This window comes from Drosophila elegans, unplaced genomic scaffold (assembly GCF_018152505.1).
Source record: "Drosophila elegans isolate 14027-0461.03 unplaced genomic scaffold, ASM1815250v1 contig_1, whole genome shotgun sequence".
NCBI lineage: Eukaryota > Metazoa > Arthropoda > Insecta > Diptera > Drosophilidae > Drosophila > Drosophila elegans.
In genome coordinates, this window is record NW_024545461.1 from 969935 (window position 1) to 983274 (window position 13340).

General features: G+C 37.3%; 1 protein-coding gene and 1 pseudogene across 6 annotated transcripts in view; one reads left to right on the forward strand and one right to left on the reverse strand.

Annotated features, from left to right (window-relative positions):
* The window catches only part of LOC108137776 (protein CEPU-1), a 353380-nt gene that overhangs the window by 156308 nt on the left and 183732 nt on the right, over window positions 1–13340 (reverse strand). The window lies entirely within an intron of this gene.
* Window positions 5135–5539, forward strand: LOC121466752 (annotated as a pseudogene).

Consider the following 13340-nt stretch of genomic DNA (forward strand, 5'->3'; position numbering starts at 1 on the left):
AATCAGCAATGACTTTGTCATTACGGCCCTCTCTTCCAACTCTTCGCGGTATACATCTTTTGAATCTTTCACTTCTATTTGGTTTTGCAAAAGTGAAGCATTTTCAATGTGCGTATTTAGAATCTCTAATCGACACTCAAGCTCGACCGGATTTACTGATAATTTAGCTTCTTTTAAGTGGCGATAAGTTGGCTTAATACCTTTCATGCAAACATCTCGTTGGTGTTTAATCTCTTCGATATCCTTAGTTGCCATTGCGTTTATTTGTATTAATTTTATTGGTATCGAAGAGGTATTAAATATTTATTATTATTAAATTATTTATTTGTTAAATAATATAATAAAAAATCAACGAGTAATATACCGATCGCACACAGTGTAAGGAGCTAAGTGCCGAGAGAAAAATATCTAAATAGGGTTTTTATATTTTTTATATAAACCCTGCGACAGTATATGCCGCACGCACGCACTGTAGGGGAGCTAACGCTCAAGCTCAAGCGTACCGAAAAAACGAACAAACGTTTAAGCAGACCGAAAATTGCACTGCTGCAGCGATCGAGAACGAAAACGACCAAAGATAACTCGAAATAGCGGCAGCGGTGTCTGTGTGCGTGTGTATGTGTACGCGGCTAGCGGCTCTTCCTAGGCAAATGCTAATGGAGAATGATACACTGACCGATAACTAAGGGCAACGAATATAAGCCTGACGTCGGAATGCGCGCAAAAATTATGAAAAGCGCGGGAAAATTGGAAAAGCGCGGGAAAATTCTAAAAAGCGCGGGAAAATGTTCAGACAAACTGCGCAAAAGTTTTTGCCGCTAATTTTTGAGAACTACACTTTTCACAATCTGCACATTATTTTTCCAGCTGTTTTATTTATACCCTAATTGGTGCTCACTACGACGAAAGTTGGGGGAATTAAGTTCGCACTAATTGGGTCGACGACGAGTATTTTATTTGCTTGTTTATGGGCCAACGCGATTCACATATAATTCGAAATATATTATGTTTATTGCAGAATTTTGGTTGTTAGTACATGCAAATTTTTATTTCTTGGTTAGAATGCTCACTATCTACCGATTTTTACACGAATGCAAAAAGTTGAAAGATGGGCCAAAACACAATTGACAAAACGTCACAGAATAACTTTCAACTTTTGGCACTCTATACCTGGATGGCCGACTTGATAACTGCAACTTCCTTTTTTACTTCCATTTGGCAGCAGCAGCAAATTAAGCAATTAAATTTGCAGAAACGTTTGGGGCAACTCAAGGAACGGCAGAAAATTTCTACCGACGATATTGTTAAATTTAATTTATTGGCCGAACAGACGCGAATAATCTGGTTTTTGGTATTGTATCTAATGTTTCTAGTTTTTCACCGAAAAAAATTAAAACTCGCGAACTCTACTGCTAATCACTTCGGGGTCACCATGAAAATTTAATACTGTTTTGTATTAACAACGCGAAAACTTGTGACTGCAGTAGTTCGAGACGATGTTAAATTGCGAATTTATGAAAAACTATTTCAAAAGCACGCCGAAAAGGAGTGGCTACGATGACGTTCGATTGATCACTGATTTTTAATTATTTTAATTATTTCTCTTAGAAACTAACTTATGCTACGGTGGCGAGAGACGGGGCGAATTCCCAAGAGCGAACGGACGAAAGCTTTATTGGCTCCCACTCTCGCCCTACAACTAGTGATTTAAATACAAGCGCCAAGTGCGCAAACACCAAAACTAAAGCGTTATAGTTGGAAGCTATGCTTAACCAAAAGTCACTGGAAATGTAGAAACGGCTTCAATGAATCGTCAAGAACTACATACTGCCACCATAGTCTCCCCAGTTCGTTGCCTGCATCTAAAAAGTCTGAAATCCATATCTTCTGTTCTCACTTTCTTAAATTCTGAAGCTATCTCCTTTTCTAATTTTCGATTTTCAATTCTGCTTTCCCTTTTTCTTACTTATACAAGCACGCGAATTATAAATCTATTGCGTACATTCGAGCCCTTGAGAGATCAGTTTGCATTTATATTCCCAGACCCATACTACCGAACTACATAGCCGGAACCATCGCGTTCTCCGCTGTTCTCTCTCAGTTAACCATCTGCTATTCATTTTTTTTACACGATGTATGTTACAATCGGTTTGTCAATGCTTTCATCCGACCGTTCTCTGCATCGCTGTTGCTACTTCTACTCTTCAAAGTTTACACGCTCTCTGCCCGCTACTGCTCTTGCTAACAACTAACTGTTTTCTTCAAAATTATTTTGGTATCTGCCCTGCTGCTCTTAAGCGCTTACATCCGATCGCTGTACGCCCGGCTGCTGCTCATCTCTTCACACTTGCTTTCAACGCTTTTATCTAACCGTTTCTCCCACACCCGAGAATCCCTATCTTTGTCTTTTGCACAGTGACCCGATATTAAACCCAAACAACCATTGCTTGCACCGCCAATAGATGCGAGTATAATGGCATTATTAGCTGTGAAACCTACCAATGCTGGTTGTGTGATAACTGTTCGCACGCTAAGTACGTTGGAGCTGGTTTCAATGACGTTTTGAGGATTTAATCTCCAAAAAAATTTGTTTTACCTGGACCTGTACAACATGGCGCGAGATGACGGATGAGACAAGCTAGGACTGGATTAATGGAGGTTCGAAAACTCATCAACTCTATTAAAGACAAATTCCGAGCAGTGGAAGCCCATTTCCATGGTCTCAAGATCTTAAACGAGTCACTGAAAAGAAAAACTTAAAACAATAAGGAAATAATGAGGATCTACCTTTGCAAGAATCTTCTCGCTCCGGATAATGCTATTTCTGTTTATAAATTCAATTCTAAGCAAAAGCGTAATATCTCTTCATTAAAATTCTTATTACCGATTCTTTGTTCTCTAACGCACTTGATATTACACTTCGGCCAGTTAGTACTTTAGTACATGAGTATCTCCATGAAGACCAGCCTCGTGGCTCGAACTCAGCTGCTTCAAAAAACTAAAAAATCAAATTTGTTAATTCTATACTAATAAGTTGATGTAGTATGCTCATATATAGGGTACACACTGTACCGCTTATATCACTGTAACATTGTAGCATTTGTTTATGTCCGAATATTCCCAGCACTTCAAGTGCAAAGCAATTCGACCCACACAACAATGTTATGCACATCCTAAATGCTGAGTCGGCATGTCTGCATGCGCGGCCGACCATTCGGTTACCATGTGAGCATAACACTCTCTCTCTCATACGCGGCCACTGCTTGCGCCGCCAAAATACACCTACGTATACATTAACATATATATTCAGATACATAGGCGTTGGCCGCGGCGCTGCTCGTGCAGCTATATGATTTAAAGCCAAGCCAACATTAGTCTTAAGTGAGCATTTTAAAAATGAGTCCCGATCTAAACGGACGGAATAATAAAGCCCAATATAAATTATAACATTACAGTGCACTCTTTTCTTGTGTTTATAAAATAAAGCCTAATATACATACAACCAACTTTACATGGCGACCGTGACATGTGCGCGAGTAGAAAGTGAGGCGGTCTAATTTTTGTCTCTGCGCGCTGTGTAATTTTCGTTATTTTGGCCCCAAAATGCGTAAATCGGCGAGTTTGGCTAATTAGGGCCAGTGCTTAACAAGTGTGGCCGTCCAATGTGGACGATGCAAGCCGATCCCTAATCCTCGGCTGTCCGAAATTAGGTTCTCCAGAGCCGACCCCGAAAATCGTCAATCGAAATCTCCAGCCAAATAAAAAAAAAAATTCAACAGTAATTAGCCTGTGCGATGACCCGCACCGGCGCCGCCTGAGCCCAAAAGGCCCGGACTACAAAAATAAAAAAAAAAAACAACAAACAACAAAATCAACACAAAAAAAAAAGGCAAGGAAAAAAGAATTGACCAGGACATGTGTGGAAGGAATGGCAAATCCTTCTGCACCAACGATGGAAACTGAAGTGTGGCAGGCAGACCGCCGGCTACACCAACGAAGGAAGCATATGAGTGCGGAAGGCAGTCCGCCCTCTGCACCGTCGTAGGAAGCACACGAACAAAATATCAAAGAACTGGACAAAATACTTTGTAAACGAGCAAAGTAACGCAACAAGGGCTGCATTTATGCCAATGCCTAAGTTGTCTTTAATTATAAACTTCTAAACCCGAGCCGATGCGCGAAAGCGCTGCTCGAAAAATACTAACCACTGTTAGGCTATATACTAACAACATATAACTGATATTGGTTTATATAGAGCAAAATATTGTAAATCAGTTATATGAATATTAACACAAAATTTTTTTCTTCCAATTTTCAATTTTAATAAAATGAAATTTATGCGATTATGCCACAAGACAATAATTTAATCAATCAGTTTTGAATAACTAAATTCTTACATTTTTGTTTGATGACGTTATTTTGCTGAGTGCTCCTCAGAATTTAAAAGCTAGACAGGAATATTTACGTATATCCATATAAAATCTCTTCATATGAATGAATAACAATAGAATAGATAAATTCTCTGATGAATGTCATATTAATTATAATAATACCGATATATTAGAAGTACATCTACCCAAAATGGGAATCGTACACGTTAAGTCAGTGGACTCCACTGCTAACGTTATTAATAAAGTAGAACCAAACAATATTGTCCTATATTGGGTACATATACTCTTAATAATAATCATTGTCATCTTGAGTGCAAATTTTATTATATAAACAAATTGCACAATAAATGTTTAAAGAAGAAGTATTTAAGTAGAGCACACAATCTAGATAAGATATAAAAAAAAAAAAATGTTTTTTTCAAAAGATTAGAGTGTTCAATTTAATAACCCCCTATAAAAAAAAAATTTTTAATTATTTTTGTTTAAATTATGGCATTTAACACGATAGAATTGGATAGCTGTCTTGAGGAAATAATTACTAAAGATCCAAAATTTAAAATGCGTGCATTAAACATTCTCCATTGCCATAAAAACTTCATTACAATCACTGAATTCGAATATAACTACATATATGTTTATTATCAAACGCAGAAAATAAAACAGATTCAGACTCTTCTTTGAAAATTAAACGACAAAGCTCGAACAATAAATACCTAGTTGTAACACTTGTTAAATAGTATCAACAAAAACAAACTAAAATGGCCGATAGACCAAAACGCCCACTCTCCGCTACATGCTGTGGCTCAACAGTGCCCGCGAGTCGATCAAACGTAAGAATCCCGGCATCAAGGTCACCGAGGTGGCCAAGCGCGGTGGCGAATTATGGCGGGCAATGAAGGACAAGTCGGAGTGGGAGGCCAAGGTTGCCAAGGCCAAGGACGACTACGATCGGACTGTCAAGGAGTTCGATGCCAATGGCGGCGGCGGTGGTGCTGCCAACGGTGGAGCCAAAAAGCGCGCGAAACCAGTGAAAAAGGCGTCCAAGAAGAGCAAGAAGGATGAGTCCGACGAGGACGATGATGATGAGAGCGAGTAGACTGCTCATCATCCACCCTCTAATCCATCATCACCAAGTCACACACAAGAAAACACAATATTACATTTTCATAAATTTATGGCAAACATTTCATTATCAAAACCGATCACAGACCGTTAACATACTTGTTCTCAATGACTAACCCAAGTTCCAAACTGAAACTCATGAGGCTAGAATTAGAAGAATACAACTTCACAGTTGAATATTTAAAGGGAAAAGACAATTACGTAGCTGATGCGTTATCAAGAATAACCATCAAAGAACTACAAAATATAACCGGAAATATACCTAAAGTCACTACAAGATATCAAAGTAGACAGAAATCCTGCGCAGGAGAAAAAGAAATAGACTTGCCTAGGCAATCTATAGAAAAAGCTTCAAAGCCCAACGTATACGGAGTCATAAACAATGATAAAGTACGTAAAGTAGTGACCTTGCACGTAAAAAATATGCTATGTTTATTTAAACATGGGAAAAAAGTTACTGCAAGATATGATGTTAGCGATTTATATACCAATGGAGTCCTTGGCTTAGGTCAGTTTTTCCAAGGGCTTGAGAAGCAAGCCGGTATACATCAAATCAGCCAACTCAAAGTGGCACCGTGGGAAAATATCTTTGAATACGTTTCAATAGATAATTTCAAAGAAATGGGCAATAAAACATTAAAATCATTGAGAGTAGCGCTACTCAACCCGGTGACCCTAATAAATTCTGAAAAAGAAAAAGAAGCAATTATGTCTATGTCGGCGCACACTAAGAGTGTGTGGATGTTGGTATGAGTGTATGGGTATACAGTCTCTAGAAAATTCCAGAAGACTAATTTCATCAGTAAAGTAATATTGCATCGGCCTCTAACGGTGCTTTGTTTGGTTGTATGCGTGTTGTCGCTTAAGAAGTACCGTTTTAGCGGGGCGACAGCGTTGTGTCGCTGTCGCCGAGTGTGGTTCGGTGGTAAGCACAGAAAGAAGAAGGAATGACGCCAGTAGTTGCGTTCAGGATTTCGTGCGTGTAAAACCGAAACTCGCTGCGCTATTACAATGTCGGAAAATAATATCAATGCTGCAACATCAGAAGTGGGATCTGGCTCGCTGCCTAATGAATCAGATGGACCATGGCGAATTTTAATGGAAATGCAAAATAAAAATTTGATCGAGCTTATTAAAGCTGTACAATCATCGACACGTGAAACAACAAATAAAAAAACAATTGTGCTACCAAAATTCAATGCGGATCTTGATGGCGCTGACGCATCGGCGTGGTGTTCTACAGTTAATATAACTTTGACAGAAAATACCATAAAAGGCAGCGCGTTGTTGATGGCCTTGAGTGCATCGTTGGGAGGTAGTGCGTCGCAGTGGTTTGCACAAACATGTTATCCTGACATAACATGGGACAAATTTAAAGAACTCTTCATGCAGCGTTTTGGCAGTGTAGAAACGCCTGCGACTATGTTTCTGTCAATGTTAGCTTAGTCTCCGACCGATGGCGAATGTCTGTCCAATTATGCTCGCCGTATGATGACGACACTTCTCACAAAATGGCGTGACATGAATGTGGAGGAAATTGCAGTTTCGGTGACGCTTGTCAAGATGGCTCATGTTGATAACAGATTGCAGCGCCTAACCTTTACTTCAAATATGCGGACCAGAAGTGAGTTGCAAACCGAGCTTAAAGCATTCACGTTCAACAAAAGAAAGAAAACTTTGCAAGAGGAAATATCTTCAACTTACGTAAAGCGTCCGAAACTTTCAACAATCAAGTGCCATTTTTCTGGAAAATTAGGCCACAAAATGATGGAATGTCGAGCTAAACAGCAGCAAAATCATCCTTCGTCTCACGGAACATTCTGGAACAATAGCGACAGGAGCGCACTTGCTCACCATAAAAAAGTGAACGTAACCTGCTTTAAGTGTGGTGAACTTGACCATATTTCAACACATTGCAATAAGTTCAAGATGGATAAACACAAGTATAAACACCAGATGAAAAGAGTGGAGCTATGCGAAGTCGTTGAGCCCAAAGGAGAGATGGTTCATCAAGGCGAGACGTTCATAACAACTTTCGATTCTGGATCGGAATGCTCATTGATAAAGCAGAAGATAAGTGTCAAATTAGTTGGTAAAAGAATTAACAATGTAGTGATGTTGAAGGGTATTGGTAGTGGTGGCATATGTAGCACATTAAAAATACTTAGCAACGTAAAAATTAACCAACACTGTATTGAAGTTTTGTTTCATGTTTTGGACAATGAGTATTTGAAGAATGATATTGTTATTGGTCGAGAAGTACTGTATCCTGGATTTAATGTTATAATATCACCAGGAAAATTTAAAATTGTTAGATCAAAAACTGTAAATTATTGTTCAAATGATGAGAAATTTTGTGAATTAAATACCAATCTTGTGGGAGAAGATAGAGATAAATTACAAGATATAATGGATAAATATTCAAAAGCTTTTATTAATGGAAGTTAGTTCGGGTGAAATGAAAATTAAATTAGTAGACCCAAGAAAAATTGTTCAAAGAAGACCATATAGGCTTAGCCCAAATGAAAGAGAATTGGTAGATTAAGGAATTATTACAACATAAAATCATAAAACCAAGTTGCTCACCTTACGCCAGTCCCATAATGTTGGTTAACAAAAAAGACGGCACTCATCGTTTGTGTGTTGATTACCGCGAATTAAATTTTAATACAGTCGCAGATAGATATCCCTTGCCACTTATATCAGATCAGATAGCCAGAATTTATGGAGCAGAATATTTTACATGTTTAGACAGGGCAAGTGGGTATTATCAAATTCCCATGCACAAAGAATCGGTAGAGTGTACAGCATTTGTCACACCAGACGGGCAATATGAATTTTTGGTAATGCCTTTTGGGCTCAGAAACGCACCTTCAGTATTTCAACGCACAGTCATGCAAGCTCTTGGAGACCTTGCAAATACGTTTGTTGTCGTCAATATGGATGACGTAATGGTGGCTGCTGCAACAAAAAGTGAGGCTTTGGAAAGGTTGCAAATTACTCTTAATTGTCTCACGGAGGCTGGATTCTCATTCAATGTAAAAAAATGTTCTTTTCTCAAGTCAACAGTTCAATATCTGGGGTATGAAGTGAGTGCAGGTGAAATCCGCCCGAATTCGCTTAAAGTTACAGCGTTAACTACCTTGCCACCTCCTAAGACAGTCTCTGCTTTACGCCAATTTATTGGATTAGCGTCTTACTTCAGGCAATTTATGCAAGGATTTTCCTGTTTTATGAAACCGTTATATTTTTTGACTTCGGAGAAGAATGATTTTGTTTGGAGAACGGAACATGAAGAAATTAGACAAAAAGTAATTTCTATCCTTACACAAAAGCCAGTTTTAGTAATTTTTGATCCGAACCATCCGATCGAATTGCATACTGATGCAAGTTCTCGGGGATACGGTGCCATCTTGTTACACAAAATCAATAACAAGTCTCATGTCATTGAATATTTTAGTAAGGCTGCTTCTCCGGCTGAATCACGGTATCATTCTTATGAGTTAGAAACTCTTGCTGTTGTTTTGTCTATAAAACATTTTCGCCATTATCTATTGGGTAGAAATTTTGTTGTCTTCACTGATTGTAACTCACTTAAAGCATCAAGAACTAAAAAGGATCTATGTCCCAGGGTACAAAGATGGTGGGCGTCCTTTACATTTGACATACAATATAAAAAAGGCAAACGAATGTCTCATGTTGACTTCTTTTCAAGAAATCCGCCTTCAGCAGAATTGACTTGCAGAACTCTAGAAAAACGAGTAAATTTGGCGGAAATATCTGACAATTGGCTTTTGGCCGAACCGCGTCAAGATTCTGAAATAGTTAATATTGTAAATAAATTGAAAGAAAATTCCCTTGCTGAGGACATTGCTAAAACTTACGAATTGAGAACAGGAATACTTTGTCGAAAAATTCAGCGAAATGGTAGAACTCGAACCTTATCAATTGTTCCTCGACCATTTAGATGGTCCGTAATAAATCAAATTCATGAGTCCATCATGCATTTGGGATGGGAGAAGACTTTAGATAAGGCCTATGACTAGTACTGGTTCGATAATATGTCCAAGTATATTCGGAAGTTTGTTGATAACTGCATTACATGTAAAATGTCAAAGTCTTCTTCGGGTAAAGTTCAAGTAAGTCTTCATCCAATACCAAAAGTAAATACACCTTGGCACACCATTCACATCGACATAACTCGAAAGTTGAGTGGCAAGTCTGTTCAGAAGAAATATATCATTGTTCAGGTGGACGCTTTCACTAAATTTGTTTATTTAACCCACACGCATAAAATTGATGCTGCAAATTGCGTTAATTCTGTCACGTCGGCTATTTCTCTGTTTGGAGTACCAAATCGCATAATAGCGGATCAGGGAAGTTGTTTCGCCAGCACTAGATTTAGTGAGTTTTGTTCACAACAAAAAATTAATTTACATTTGATTGCGACAGGTGCAAGTAGGGCTAATGGTCAAGTTGAACGCATTATGAGCACCTTAAAGAATTTATTAACGGCCGTTGGAACTAGCAATCGATCTTGGCAAGATGCATTAGGAGAAGTTCAATTGGCCTTAAACTGTACGGTCAGTCGAGTGACAAGAGCAAGCCCCTTGGAATTGTTTATCGGCAAAGTTGCTCGCGCGTTGGTGTTGCTTCCACCCTGCGATATGGTAGAAGAGGTCGACTTGGCAGAAGTAAGAACACGCGCAGGTCAAAATATTTCAGCTGCAGCAACATATAAAAAGGAGCAATTTGATAAAGACAAGGCTAAAATTGTTGGATGCAAGGCTGGAGATTTCGTATTGTTAAAAAATGAAGAAAGGCATCAGACAAAGTTAAGTCCAAAGTTTAGGGGGCCGTTTCAAATAACTGAACTATTAGAGGGGAATAGGTATATGCTCAGGTCTTTGACAAATAATAGAAAATATAAATATGCTCATGATGACATAAGAAAAATGCCAAATGCTCAAATACCAGTTGAATTTGAAAGTTGTAATAAGGATTTAAATGTAATTGAAACTGAAACTGTTGAAAGAGACAGTAATAAAAAAGCTGAATCAGAAACTGTTGAAAGAGACAGTAATGTAATAGTTGAAAAAAACACTGTTGAAAGAGACAGTAATGTAGTAGTTGAAAAAGGCACTGTTGAAAGAGACAGTACTGAAATAATGTAAAAAGAAACTGTTGAAAGAGACAGTAATAAAGAAAATGAGTTGAATCAGAAACTGTTGAAAGAGACAGTAACGAAGTAGATGAAAAGGACACCGTTGAAAGAGACAGTACTGAAATAATGTAAAGATAAACTGTTGAAAGAGACAGTACATTTGTTTTTAAGAGTTAATAATAAAATCTGTTTTAATAATGTAAGCACAAGTGCAAAACAATTGTTTTGATCATGGCGTGTGGCGCATTAAATAATATTTTGAGAAACCTGAGTGGTTAATGATAATGTAAAAATGAGCTGTATCAATAGGAAGATGTTATTTGTAATGAAAATAATAGATTTAGATGAAAAATTAAAAATTATATTTGAATAAACTTTTATAAGGTGTTGAATGGTAACAAAGCATTTTTGGTAAAATTGCACGAGGTCGTGTAATGGTCAGGATGGCCGTGTCGGCGCACACTAAGAGTGTGTGGATGTTGGTATGAGTGTATGGGTATACAGTCTCTAGAAAATTCCAGAAGACTAATTTCATCAGTAAAGTAATATTGCATCGGCCTCTAACGGTGCTTTGTTTGGTTGTATGCGTGTTGTCGCTTAAGAAGTACCGTTTTAGCGGGGAGACAGCGTTGTGTCGCTGTCGCCGAGTGTGGTTCGGTGGAAAGCACAGAAAGAAGAAGGGATGACGCCAGTAGTTGCGTTCAGGATTTCGTGCGTGTAAAACCGAAACTCGCTGCGCTATTACAATGTCGGAAAATAATATCAATGCTGCAACATCTACATATTATGATGAACCAATTTAAGGTTCATACTGGCATTTCTAAAACCTTGGCCAAGGTCAAAAGACATTACTTTTGGAAAGGAATGACTCGATATATTACAGAGTACGTACGAAAATGTCTAAAATGTCAAAAAGCGAAAGTAATCACGCATACGAAGACCCCATTAACCATTACGGAAACACCACAAACAGCTTTCGACAGGGTAATCGTGGACACGATCGGTCCACTACCTAAGTCTGAACAAGGGAATGAATACGCAGTAACTTTAATCAGCGATTTAGCAATACCGATTCCAAATAAAAGTGCAAAAACAATAGCAAAATCTATATTTGAAGATTTTATTCTGAAGTACGGTCCAATGAAGACGTTCATTACAGACATGGGAACAGAATATAAAAATTCAATAATTGAAGATTTATGTAAAAATTTAAATATCAAAAACATAAATTCTACTGCACACCATCACCAGACTGTCGGAACAGTGGAGCGAAGCCACAGAACACTTAACGAGTTCATACGTTCATACATCTCAGTTGATAAAACAGATTGGGATGTATGGCTACAATACTTCGTATACTGCTTTAACACAACACTCTCTATGGCACATAATTATTGTCCATATGAACTAGTTTTTGGGAAAACTCCAAACTTACCAAAACATTTCAATAGCATAGATAGAATAGAACCATTATATAATATAGAAGATTATGCTAAGGAATCTAAATTTAGATTAGAACAGGCATATAAAAGAGCCAGAATAATGCTAGAAACGAATAAACAAAAACAAAAAGATAGATACGACAAAAATAGCTTAGACTTTCAATTAAAAATAGGAGACCAGGTTTTATAAAAAAATTAAACTGGCCATAAGCTAGACTTTAAATATTCAGGACCATATATAGTAAAGAAGATAGAATCCAATAATAATATAACTTTTTTAAATGCAAAAAACAAAACACAAATAGACTTTGTAGGATGGCCATTCATAAGAAAAAAAAATAAAATAAATAAAATAACATCAAAATTTTCTCTTTAAAAAAAAAAAAAAAAAAATTTATTACTTGACTATAATAAAAATATAGGAATACGAATACACAAAAATTTTTATAATAAATAATAGGAAATAGTCGCATAAATTTTCTAAGTTTCAACTTCACTAAGTTTTCCAATATTTACTATATTAAAAAAAAAATAATAATAATAACAAAAAAAAAAAGTTTTACTAATTTGCTAATTTTTATAAACATACATATTTATATATACTTAGCACAATAATTAACAAAATAACTCCATAGATTACGTTATTTTTCAAAAGGAGGGAGATGTAGTATGCTCATATATAGGGTACACACAGTACCGCTTATATCACTGTAACATTGTAGCATTTGTTTATGTTTGTATATTCCCAGCACTTCAAGTGCAAAGCAATTCGACCCACACAACAATGTTATGCACATCATAAACGCTGAGTCGGCATGTCTGCATGCGCGACCATTCGGTTACCATGTGAGCATAACACTCTCTCTCTCTCATACGCGGCCACTGCTTGCGCCGCCTAAATACACTTACGTATACATTAACATATATATTCAGATACATAAGCGTGGCCGCGGCGCTGCTCGTGCAGCTATATGATTTAAAGCCAAGCCAACATTAGTCTTAAGTGAGCATTCTAAAAATGAGTCCCGATCTAAACGGACGGAATAATAAAGCCCAATATAAATTATAACATTACAGTGCACTCTTTTCTTGTGTTTATAAAATAAAGCCTAATATACATACAACCAAGTTTACATTGATAAGGTTTTTACCTAATTGCAGTTTACATCTCTTTCATTTGAGCTTTTCCGTTTTGGAAATCTCAATTCCATTAAATTCGTT